This window comes from Nymphaea colorata, chromosome 10 (assembly GCF_008831285.2).
Source record: "Nymphaea colorata isolate Beijing-Zhang1983 chromosome 10, ASM883128v2, whole genome shotgun sequence".
NCBI lineage: Eukaryota > Viridiplantae > Streptophyta > Magnoliopsida > Nymphaeales > Nymphaeaceae > Nymphaea > Nymphaea colorata.
In genome coordinates, this window is record NC_045147.1 from 22,068,954 (window position 1) to 22,081,993 (window position 13,040).

The following is a 13,040-nucleotide window of genomic DNA, read 5'->3' on the forward strand; positions in this document are numbered from 1 at the left end:
TATGCCTCTCTTTCTGTGTGGGGTTACATGTCGGCCTTTACTTGGTTTGCCACCTTCCAGGTTTCTGTGTTAAGTTGGATGTGGAAAAGCTTTGTCTAACTGTGGATAACTAAGCATAAATTTTCTTTGTCAATTGCATTCTTATGGTTGTGAGTTCACTTTACTCTAATTCCTAGCCGCCACCTTTGCAGGTTCCTGATTGCTGTCGGCACTTTTCTTCTGTTCTCCTTTACGCAAAAAAAGCATGTTAAGGTTATATAAGATTGGGTGGCTCACTTCATTTCTGTTTTGCCTTGTGTCTAAAAGGTGGAGACTGGCGATTGAATATTTGAAGCGTGTGGTGAATGTCAAGAAAAGTGTAGTTTTTAAGATCTTCATTCTTCAGTGTGCCATACTTGAAACCTTTGCATTCCAAAATTAGTTGTGGATGTATACTCGACTTACTGCACACCACTCCACACATTGGTTTATTTCTTTCGAAAGTGCATTCGTCATGGCCATTGGATTAGAAGTGTAGGCATATTGAGAAACCACTTTCTGCATAAGCTGGCAAACATTGGGCAGGTGAGAAAAACATTGGGCAGTCGAGAATAATTATTTTAGCGGCTATAGAAGCTATGTACATTTATCTGTATGCAGTGGCAGAGGAGAGATACATGAGGCCTGATGTGGGTTACTGCCCGCACCAGCCCATGAAAAATTTCTTTGGAAGGGCTCATAATCATACTGTGATGAATCAAAATTATGTCAGATGCCCACACCAAATCTGGGTTTGTGACTCGAGTGCTCCTCAGTAAAAAAAAAATCCTTGCTTTTATATGCATTTTCTTATAAAAGGTCCCAATTTCATTATACTGCAATCTTGCTTCGGGACAGAAGTTTTACAATATTCATACAGATGAGTGGATCGGTAATTACAGTCCTGATGCAGATGAGTAGATCGGTAATTACAGTCCCGATGGCTGGTCACTTCATGCTCTCTATTCTCCAACACTTCATGCTCTCGCGCTCCTCTTCCCTTGGTAGCAGGACAGTTGATTTTGTCTGATGGCCTGTTGCACAAACTTGCCATTGAAGCTTCTGAAGGTGATGAGTGTCATGTTTCATATGCCGCATAGACATTTTTTGGTCATCTTTGTTTGTTCATTGCGTGGAAGTTATGAAGATTTTAAGAAAAATGATGTTTGTGATATGCTTTCATTAACTCCAATTTGTTTGCTAGTGACGCTTTCATAAAATCCTATTTCATACAAATAAAATGATTCAGGAGCTAGTTTCTAGGTCCTGAAACATGATAATCACGTGGTATACTTGTAGTCTGTATAATTGCACTGCGCCTATTTCTATTTCAATATAAGCATGGTCGATTACTGTTCCTGCATTACCGTTGATTCTATTATGATCTCATGAGCAGGTTGGAGGCATGCTTAGGATCTTGGAATTTTTAAACTACCACCAAATCTGAACCGATCTGGATTCCAGATTCTAGTAGCGGACTTTAAGGTATCTGAAATGAATATTTAAGGTATGGAATTCAATTAATTAGTCAAGTAGGAGTTGTCATTTTGACTTGGTGCCCCAAAACACAAAGATTTGAGTCTTCACACCCGACTTTAATTGGTTGTACCTGTTAGTTCCTCCCATAGTCATGGGTCTAATTAGAAACCCTCACAAAAATTTGGCCAACAACCATTAGTTTAAAAAAAAAAACAACAGCAACTGATGAATATGGCGATCAAAGAATGCATACGATGTTAGGTAAAATTTGGAAGACGGCTAAGATATCTTGAGACTTGCAATCTTTTATTATTTTTTATTTAAAGTTTCCATGATGTTTACGACTATGGTAGACCAATGTAAGCAGCAGAAGGTTGAAACCAAAGTAAGAGTGTTTGATACAAGAGTCAGCTGCTCGATGTCTGTCGGGTTGTATATTGTAGCTAGGGACAGATGAACGGGCAGAGCTGGACTGGCCTTCTCAAATGGGAATTTTCGGGACTCCACATGGCTTATTGAGCTTTTTGCTTAACCTGTTTGCAATTGCAAGCATTTGTGTAAACTAAGCTGCGTAAGCAATTTGAGTTGCTTGGCACACTTTTTATGCGGTTGTGCTCTGTTTGATCTCTGTTTTATCGTGTATTGGCTTGCATAAGAAATTTGACGCTTATGAGTCATGAGAATCGAATTAGAAACTGAGTAATTCACTGGTTATAACATTTACTTGAGGCCAATTTTCCTGCCCCATCTAATCAAATAAGTAGAGAACAAAAAGGAAAAAAAAAAAAAAACAGATACGAGCACGTGCTGGAATGACAGGTTAAATGGCCGTCACCTAACCAGGGCCGGTGGTAAGTAGATGTCTTACTATCTACGCCAACGTATCAGAAAAGTTTCCGTGCCGCAGTCTCATACCCAAAAAGCTTCACGGGTCATTCATTTGCATGTAGCTGTTTCTTAAGCTGTGTCTCATATAATTCAACTCAAATCCTTTATTGGGCTGTTGCCAAAGAAAGAAGCATGTTAATCGAGAGAAATGTTTAGATTCTGAATGGAATCGAAGGGCTGGGAGATTCAGCCAATTTGTCCATTTGAGAATCACATTGTTTTGGCATGATTGAATATAAAGAGTATTTCATCGTAACACTCAACAAAAACGTCGAAACCCCACTCTTCCCTCATACCCAATTGAATGAACTGATTCAAGCCAACCAATGGAGAGTGAAAATGGGTAAAGGTCTCAGTCTGATAAGAAAGAAAAGATTAGGTGTTGATTCGATTTGTAAGTTCTTGCAATTTTGAACTCAAATTATTCAGAAGTCGAGGGATGGTTTGAGTATCCCAATGATGGTGCCAATTGGAAAAGCGACAAAGAATAGGGGGGAGTGGTATGACGGGGACTGATCCATCGACTGAGTTGCAGCTGCTAAAATCACGTTGTCGTTATCGGGCGCTGAGAATCTTGAAATGGACGGTGTTGGAAAATGAAAAAGCTTGGAAAGTATGCTAGAGTTTGACGTCTCCACCTTGATTTACAGATCGAGACGGCCATCTAGAACATGGGGCCCTTTTTCTTGCTTTATTGTCATTCTAGAGGCAAATCTAGTCTTTATAGCCATGCGCAACTTTGACCCAACACTAATTTCAATCCGAGTTTTCTTCTTTCTATATTATTAAATACTTATATATATATATATATATATGTATGTAAATCTGAGTGCCAAGAAACGGTATCCCCCCTCTCTCTCTTTCGCTCTCTCTGCGTAAATGGGCAGCTTGCAGGGCCACTATTTCTTTGGCCTGGAAGTGAGTGGGGATTCTGAGAACCTTAGCTCTATGGTGATCTGCGCGCCAACGCCTTCAATGTTCGAAGACGATGCTGAATCGTGCAGTGGAGATCATCTCCACGAATATCTCCGTTCTTGGACGGAAGAGGATGATCAAGATATTGGAGATAGCGAACAGACTACATCCTTTGGATTGCAGGTGCCGAAAGGAGAGGTCGATGAACGAGATATAGATGAAGCGGAGGCCATTGATGCTGCTGCAAGAGAGAAATCTCACACCACTTACGATTTGAACAAGTGGGAGATGGAAAAAAGTAGGTCGTTCTGGGAAACTTGCCTGACGATCGGGTTTGGTGATCTCTAATCCCAGTTTAAGGACCATCCGTTTTATGGTTTGCGAGACAACTGTTATTAATCTGAATGTCGAATCATGATTCAGGAGTTCGATCTAAAGAACAGCAAGTTGCATTTCAATTTCTAACTCTTGAGCCTGGCCTTTCTGTTGCAAATTTTCTTGAGCATATATAGAACTCTCTTGAGCAGATGCGTGGTTGGGATGGCAACTGTCGACCAAAGAGCCCGTGAGGTTAGGGAATGAACTTAAAAAACCTTTCGAGTTGAAGGGGTCAAGAATTTAATACTTTTTGAGTTGTTGTGTGGGAATGGACTGGTAAGTCTACACCTAACCTCAACCTCCAACAAAGGAGAACCATATTTAATGTTTTAAGATTTCATAACATTTTAATATTTTGCATATTTGTTGAGAGTGAAATTGAGTGAGAGGTTAACAACCCAATAATCAATCTCTCGAGAAGAAGCACAAAAGCTTCTATATTTCCCTTAGATTTGGGGTTTTTAACTGTGTATCAGTAATGGCAATGGTGCACCCTTCAATATACATACTTCACCACTTAAAATGTAAAAACATAGCATTCATGAAGACCCGTCAACTCCTTTGCAGCAGAGTTTTTAGATGCAAAGAGAAGGTTCAGCGTTGACAGCTTCGATGATTACTTAACTTTGCGGCAGTTTTGTATGAACGGCGGAGGTTGCAAGAATTAATGAATTTTCATAAGGGATAATCTTCTCAGAGGGAAAGCTTCCTCGATGGTAAAGGGGTCGCTACAGTAAGCAGTAAACTGTTCCATACGTGGGCCAAACATTGCGGCAAATTCAAGTGACAGTGTAACATATAGTGTTTGATGCAATATTAGACCTTCAGATATGATATCTAGGGTAATCAAATTAAATGTGATTTTTTAGGCCATGTTTAACAGCTTTGGATCGTCTCATATACGAGGCTGATGTTTAATCTGCTTTACTTGAAACGCACAGCTCAAGCAACAATGGATATCATAATCAGGGTTCTGAAATGCATTATGTGTTGATAAAGCTATAATATGTGCAGGGGCAGAGCTAGGAATATTTAGTTGCAAAGGCCAAACTATAGTATCAAAATTTTAACAAGAGCCGAATATAATTTTTCAAGATTTTCGTATAGGTTAAACTAAAGTTTTTCAAAATTTACATATAAAATTTTGATTTTTTTTTTAAATTTGAGGGGGAGGGGCCAGTTCTAAGCTTGGGCATCAAACCAGCCTGGGCCCGCCCGATAATGATTCCGGCTTGACATCTAAAAACCGGGCTCGAGGCCCGATTAAATTTAAAAATATATTTTAATATAAAATAATACATAAATATAATATATATATATATATATATATATATATTAACAAAAAAAAATTATCGGGCCCATCTGAGCCGGCCCGAGTACCTTTTCCCCGGGCCCAAATCGGCAAGGGGGGAGGGGGAATGCCTGGGCCATGGTTTGAGTGAGTGCAGGAAAAAAAAAATTATATTGAAAAATGATTTTTTTTTAGTTTGGCTCTACCCGTCGCTTCTCTTGGCCTGACATGTTGCTCCTATTGGCTTGACCCGTAGACCATTTGGCCCTCCCCTGAAAAAAAAATCATGACTCCACCCCTATAAGTCGGGCCGGGTACCCAGCGGCGGCCTGGCCTAGTGCCCAGCCTTAGGGGCCATGGTTGCTGTCGGCCCTCTCTCTGCTTCTTCCCCTGGAACAGTGGTAGCTTTCGGATTTGAAAGCTGATGCTATCAAACAGAGGAAGGAGGGATGATACTTTTCATTTATACAACACCCTTGACATGCTTCTAACCAAAGTGGACAAGGCGTTGTTGATGTTCATAATGGAAGAAAATCATGAAGCTGGAGTGCCAATCAGGTTGTGGGCAGCGGTGGGTCTGCCTACAACATGCTCCAATCTGCATTTTCTTTGGTTTCCTTTGCCATCATATGCTTTGGAGCTCAATGGCCAAACCTTTCACTTTTGTATCGAGAGGGTTGTTGAAGTACTGCACATACATTATTACTACAATAGGTTTGCTTCTCAATTTTCCACTTAAAAGCAAGAAAAGTTTCTTGTTCCAGAGAAGTTTAATCACTCCCTCTTGAGGAGTCGTTACCCAACCAACCGATATTGTCAACATTGGTATCCGAATCATAATTGGTTTGCACATGGATATTTCATATCGGCTAATACGAATAAGCTCATATCTGCGTGTATCGACCTATTTTTCATTTTTGTTTTTTCAACAGCTTAGAAAGACTAAAATATCACCATTTTTTTTTCTTGTATTTCTCTCAGCCTTTTTAATCCAAATGGTCGTGTGTGTGTATATATATATATATATATATATATATATATAGAGAGAGAGAGAGAGAGAGAGAGAGAGAGAAACATGGACTTTTTTAATCATGAAATTTTAAGCATTGTGGTCATCTTTCATCCCAGCATCCTCCTTGCTAAATCAAAATTAAACAAAGAGAGAAAAAGGAAGACATACCAATAAGAAAAATTTGTGAGAATTAGTGGAAGGGCTGTCTGATAATTGTTTGCACTCATTTGGCTTTCTCTAAAATCCAACCATATAGATGTGTGGGAAATGTCTTTCAAGAAAATATTGAATGTTTGGTTCTATATATTAATTTATAACTCGGAAAGGCTAACATATTTAATTTTTTATTCTTATAAATTTTGATCCATTGCATTGAACGTTGCAGTTTTTTTATCTTATAAAATTAGAATTCCAAACTTCCACTGCTTGTTTTACTCACTAAAGGAAAATGGTCCTAATTTTTGCGATATAGTAGGGTTTTGGCAAAATATAACTATAATTTTTTTAAAAAAAAATAAAGTAAGTACCAGTTAAGCAGTCGATACCAAAAAAAGGGTTTCTGTTAAGAAATTTCAAAGGTGAAGGTGTTTTTTGTAAATATGGCAACACGTGAAGGATTACGTGAAAAGCTTTTATAAATAACCCCAACTAGCGGCTAAGGTGCTCTCAAAGTCTCCCGCCAAAAGCAAGAAGCCGGCAAGAGAGATAGAGAGACAATCGGAGCACCGGGTCGAGCGGCATTGCCGATTGGTAATCCTTTCCGTCATTCTTGTTTGTAAAAATTATTTTCAGAGCTTACGATCGACTCAAACTTAGGTACTTATGGTATTAGATGTATCTGAATTTAGTTCTGTTTTGCTCTTCTTTTTCCGCGTCTTTCTTCATTCTCGATAGACTGGTTAAGTTGATAAGCCTAGTGGCAATGTTCCTTGCTTGATCGTTGTCGAGAAACTATGGTCAATATTGTTTCGGATTTTTGGGTCCGTTGGACTTTTGGTGGCAAGACTTATGGAAGGCGGATCAGTATGCCCATGGATTGGATGTATTCTTGAGTGTTCTATTCGTTCTTGTTCTCCTTTCTTGGACATAAAAAAGAAATGTTTTCAACAACGACTGTTTTGGTGTAAAACTCTGGGATTTTTTATTGGGTTGCTGGTTTGGGTGATAGAGTTGTGGGAATATCATTTAGTGCGTCTGTGTTTGATGCAATAGAATTTTTCAAGTTCCCCTTTAGATTCACGCTCTTGAATTCATTGGTTTTGGGCGATGGATCTGTTTCCCTGATAGCTTCGCGCTCTGTTTTTACTATCTTCTTTGGACCGTTCAATCAAGCTCTAGCTCAAGTATGCTCGTTTTGTAAAGGACCGTTCGTCCTTGGTAACGTCATTTCTTGTGATCAGTTCCTTTGACCATTTTGTCCAACTGTCTTCTTAGGGTTAACGATGAATATCTACGTCTTTCTGTTTCTATCTCTCTGAAATTTCGCACAGCTCACTTGGCAATTCATTTCGAGCCATTTCAGGCTTACAATTTAACTTTAAGCCCAATAACGTGACAATGTCAGAGCTGCAAGAATGCAATATTGTCAGACATCGGAACGCAGAAGGCTGCGAACTACATAAGGAGTCAAGAAGAGCAATCTTGCTCTCCGTCTCCTTCCTTGGTAACCTTCTCTATGTTTATTTTTCCTTAGTTCTTGTCTTAATTGGAGGAGTTTCTTCAAGAATTCGTATGACATCTGTGGGGTTTTCTTTGGCATTTTATGAACTTAGAAAAATTGGTCCAACTGCATACCCTTTTGTTGGGTTTCCCTAGGTTAAAAAAGGGTGTCCCAGAGAGTTCCATTTGTTTGTTACGAAATGGAATTAATTCCTGTTGCGACTTGAAGAATTAAGAGTTTTCAGTGGAAAGGTAAGCTACTTAAATGTGTTTGCTGAAGTTCAGTTTCCTGAAACACGATTTCAATTTTGATATTTGAGTCGTCAATTTTTGTATAAAAAGTTTGTCAATTGTACAGATGTGCCAAATGCTTGAATATTGAGCTGCAACCATTGAATATTGAGCTGCAACCATGGGCAGATTTTCCTTTATAGTTATGATATATTAAACGTAAAATACTTGGCCACCAGTGTTTAAACTTTAAACAGCGACAATGTTCTCATGTGCAACTGATTTATTAGCTAGTAGCTTATGATGCGGACACTTTGTTTTTGTTGTCATCATTTTCAACGAGTGTGTGGCCATTACCATTTTATGATACAATTACATGCTGTTGTTTACTGTTTAAGCGATTTTCTTTTTCCAACGGCCAAAGACTAAAATGTCACTTCTTTTTTCTCTTTGAATTTCTCTCAGACTTTATCTTGGAAAAATCCAATGGTCACGTACCTACAAATTTCTCTCTCTAAATCAGTCACTTTTTTCTCTTCATTGTTTTCCAAGATATCGAGCTATTTTCCATTTCTTCAAGGCCAAAGAGTAAAAGATCTCCTTGTTTTTCTCTTTGACTTTCTCTCATGACTTTTATCTTGGAAAAATCAAATGGTCATGTACCTACCAATTTCTCTCTCTCTCTATACATATCTACGAAAAGGCAGAGAGAGAGAAAGACAGAACCTTGACTTCTTTTAATCATGAAAAATTGAGCATTGTGTTCACCTTTCATCTCAGCATCCTCCTTGCTAAATCAAAATTAAACAAAGAAAGAAAAAAAGAAAGACATACCAATAAGAAAAATTTGTGAGAATTAGAGGCAGAGCTGTCTGTTGGCTGTTTTCATTCATTTGGCCATTTCCAAAATCCAACCATATAGATGTGTTCAAAATGTTTTTAGAAAATATTGAATGTATAGTTTTATAATCCAACCATATAGATGCTGTATAAAAAATTGGGGTCTAATTTCCCACCCTCTTGTTGGGTTTTCTTAGGGTAAAAAAAGGGTGTTCCGTAGAGTTCCATTTGTTTGTTATGAAATGGAATTAATTCCTGTTGGGACTTGAAGAATTGGGAGTTTTCATTTGAAAGGTAAGCTACTTAAATGTATTTGCTGTAGTGCAGGTTCCTGGAAGACGATTTCAGCTTTGATATTTGAATTATTACTTTTTGTATAAAGAGTTTGTCAATTGTACAGCAGTGCCAAAGGCTTGAATATTGAGCTGCAACCATGAGCAGATTGTCCTTTGTGGTTATGATATACTAAATGCAAATACTTGAGCACAGTTTTTAAACAGCGACAATGTTCTGGTCAGGCAACTGATTTATGAGCTAGTAGCTTATGATGCAGACACTTTGTTTTTGTAGTCATCGTTTTCAACAAGTGTGGGCAATACCATTTTATGATACCATTACAACTGGGCGTTCACTGTTTAAGTGATTTTTTTTTAATATATTTTAATGGAGATTAAGCTCTATTGGATGGCAATATAATTCATGCCCTTCAGTAGATTGCAGAACCACTTGAACCATCTCGCTGAAACTGAAATATTCGACTGTTGGTGTGTGCACAATGTGCATGCAAGTGTGCCTGTATCTGACCTTTTTGTTTTGAGTCATGTTACGTTGGACACATCCTATGCTCATGTTTTTGTTGATTGCTACGAGATTTTTCTAAAGCAGTACTGAATAAGTTGGTTTTCTGCGCGTTTGCATTGATATGTATAGCAGACCAACAACATAGTTGCACATTTGTTGGGCTTATGGCATCTAAAGTTCTCATGCCTGGAATACATGGACAAATGATTTTTGTCGTATTTTTTCTGAGTTTCATCCTCCCTTGCTTTCTTAATATTTCAGCATCTTAATTGTTCTTTTGGTGCTTTTGAATCCCTGGAACAAGCGGGAATGTGCTATCTATTTGTGAAATCTGGGAGGTTAAACACTACGGTTTTGAATTCAAATAATTCTACGTGTCGTAATTATTTACTGCATACAGTAGCAATTTTTCTGTGGTTGTTGCAACTTCAGTTTACTTTTGTATCTACTTACTGCATATTTTTGTTTTTAATAAGAATGAGAGTCACCAAGACATGCATTTGTTGTAGTAAGAATGAAATAACGAAGACACTTGTTTACTAGTGATGCTTTTTAGTCGCTGATTGATTCTATTTGTGTGCTACAAAATTCTACTAAAGGCAAAACCAAACGTCTGTGATCTTATTCTTGCTTCTGTCTTGTATGTATGACCTAGTGAGAAAATATTCCAACCTGATTATTAGATGTTATCAACAACCATTAAATTCTAAATTAAATTGATGATTATGCCAACCATGCCAACCAACTCATAGATTTAAATTTCTATTATTCATCAGTTCAGAGAATCGGATGCAACTTTCATGCAATAAAATGCATCTATTCCAGTTGAACTTGGTTTTTGTCTGTAAAATTCAAAATATCCATACAATGCATCTATTTCTTTTTGCTCGATTAACTTGTTCAGTTGCTACTTGTTCAACTATTCTAGGCTTCTAGCATTGATTATGTTGTCGAACCAAGTCGAGTACTGACAACTCGAACTTGACTTATTTACCATTTTGGAGCATGCATTTGAACTCGAGCTCAATGCGTTTGTAATCGAGTCGAGTTTTGGGAAGTGAGTTTGAGTCGAGGTCAAGCTGGTTCGATTCATGGTGCAGCCTTAGGCTCGATTCTCTTGTTGGGCTGTGGGATGGAATTGTCTTTCAAATCATGCATGTCTAGAGTTTTATTTTTCCTCGGTGGTTGACTGGGTGTACCTGGAGATGGAGATAAAAGGACAAGTAGCATGCACCTTTTACAGCTCTTTCTTCGACGCTGATAGCCTTCTCGCTTCCTATCACTCTTCTGTTTCTTTGTGATAGTTGAAAGCATGACCTGAAACCTCATTCTCAGGGAAATCTGAGTGCGGAAAATTCACAAGATATTTCATGGTTTGAGTTTTTCTTGGGAAATGTCTGAAATTCTTAGTATATGTATGGCATGTACAATTTTATAGTGTGAACTCCATTATTAGTTTTGTGATATTAATATTGTCCATAAAAATGGGATATTTCAATGCACTTTTTAAGCATTGTTATCAGTTTTCATGAAAGCAGGATATGTCAAAGCCAAAGGGCTGATATCAGTGACCTGGTAGCAGGTGTTTTTAACGCTCGCTAGCCATCTATTTGATAAGGCAAGGCTGCACCGAGTAGGGAAGTCTTAATAGCTCGAACACCAAAATTTGTTCCTCTACCAGCACACATAGTTCAACCAAATATCGCAAGAGAGACATCCGGTCCTTTGGATATTTAAGTAAGCTAATTATGAAAAATTGTTCGCTCGTTTGGGTATTTAAGCGAGCGAATTATGAAAAATGCCTGCTGGGATCATCAACTTCACCTCTTTCCAGAGCTACAGTCTCTTAGTTTACACTTTATAGAACACGCATGCTCTATATGTACATGTTTCTTAGTTTATATGTATGTTTTCTATTTTATGTACAAGCTCGATTTTGATTTCCAGCTTTTTTTCATAATGCGTCTGTGTGCCCCGAGATTTAAAATCGACATATAAGACATTTAAAGTTTTGAACTTACGAACCAGATTCTATAGGATTTTAAAAAGTCAATATCTGAAACGTTTTCATTTCGTAAGATCAAATTTATCCATTAAAATATTAAAGAGTTACACTTTGATTCTTAAGTTTTTTTTTAATTTATGAACATTATATATATATATATATATATATATATATATATATATATATATATATATATATATATATATATATATATATATATATATGAAGCACATCGGATTCTCGAAAGGTGGACCCTTTTCAGGGAAATGACTTGCAGCGGTAATTGAGTTCATGTTCAGCTCATTCATGCGACGAGTTGGTGAAAAGTTTTCAACCTTTTTTTGTTTTTTTACATGAGTACAGGTTTCTTCATTAATGAACCGGGGCTCGTCTACCAACATTAGATCTAGGAGCTTAACTTGCATTCTCAAATTTTAAAATACTTTTAGGCTAATTTCCAGTTCGTGGAGAGTGGTGGTGGGAAAGGAAGATGGCCGTTGTTATCCATATTGAAACGTATAGGCCGACAGGCATCTTATCAGCACTTAGCCATTGGATATGGACTGATCAATTAGCAGGAAAAAAACAATAAATTATTTAAACTTCTAAGTAACATATTTGGGGCCGGCACAAGATGATGCGTTCTTTTAGGAGGTGTTTTGGTATACTCAGTTTTCATGGGATTTTAGAATCAAAATGCTTGTTTTTCAAAAAATTAAAGTTAAACAAACATGTTAGATTGTTTTCGGGAATTATGAAATTAAAACCTAGAATTTTGAATTCATTTAAGTTTGAAGAGTATTTATGATTCTAAAATTTTCATTCTTGAATCAAAATTTCAAACGATCAAACGCCTCCTTAAGGTCTCCAACAAAAGTTAGAAACCGATTTTCAGTGTTGACGAAGTTTATCTCCATCCCGGGAGGCGGAGATGATCTCGCACTCAAACAGATGCACGTGAGGTGTGAGCGGGTGCACACAAACACGCGGAATGACTGGATGTGCCAAGGGAGACATGTTGGAATGCCCACATCTTCAGATCAGAGTTTAAAGTCTAAATCCAATTTTACGAACAGTTCCAACATATGCGAGGCTTGGATCTACCGCGTGCACTACCTTTAGTTTTTCTTAGAATCTTGAACTACTAAGTTACATGCGTTAGGTGAAATCTACTGTTGAAGCAAACCGTAGATTCCACAGCTGGGTTTTGAGATCTGCATTACATTCTAAAAACCATGGATCTGAAGTCCTGGAGATTACAGATCCTGTAGTTTTAAGATCCCAGTGGATCTGTGTTAACTTTGAGTCGCAGATCCGAGCCTAACATGTGGCCTTCGATCCTGCCGAACTTTATGCAGAATATTGGGGTTGGCGCTCTGATCGTTATAGAAAATATGGTTCATGGCATTTGGTATTGATTTAGGTATGCATATTGGGAAATTCCAAACACTTCATCCCTGGTTTCTGGTCAAAAGTTGGGTGCCTGTAGGCTTGTAATTGGGTTATGTCCCCCAGCTCACAGA

The 13,040-nt window shown here is 37.8% G+C and overlaps 1 long non-coding RNA gene across 2 annotated transcripts; it reads left to right on the forward strand.

Moving 5' to 3' along the window:
• The first annotated feature begins 6,659 nt into the window (after nt 1-6,659).
• LOC126410469 (uncharacterized) lies at nt 6,660-9,733 on the forward strand. 2 transcript variants are annotated; one of them, XR_007574511.1, is made up of 4 exons: nt 6,660-6,731; nt 7,504-7,644; nt 7,797-7,892; nt 9,039-9,733. It is a non-coding gene; the product is annotated as an uncharacterized LOC126410469 (long non-coding RNA). The 2 variants fall into 2 exon arrangements; XR_007574510.1 differs by lacking the exon at nt 7,797-7,892 and having other exon boundaries at nt 9,039-9,723.
• The last annotated feature ends 3,307 nt before the right edge of the window (nt 9,734-13,040 follow it).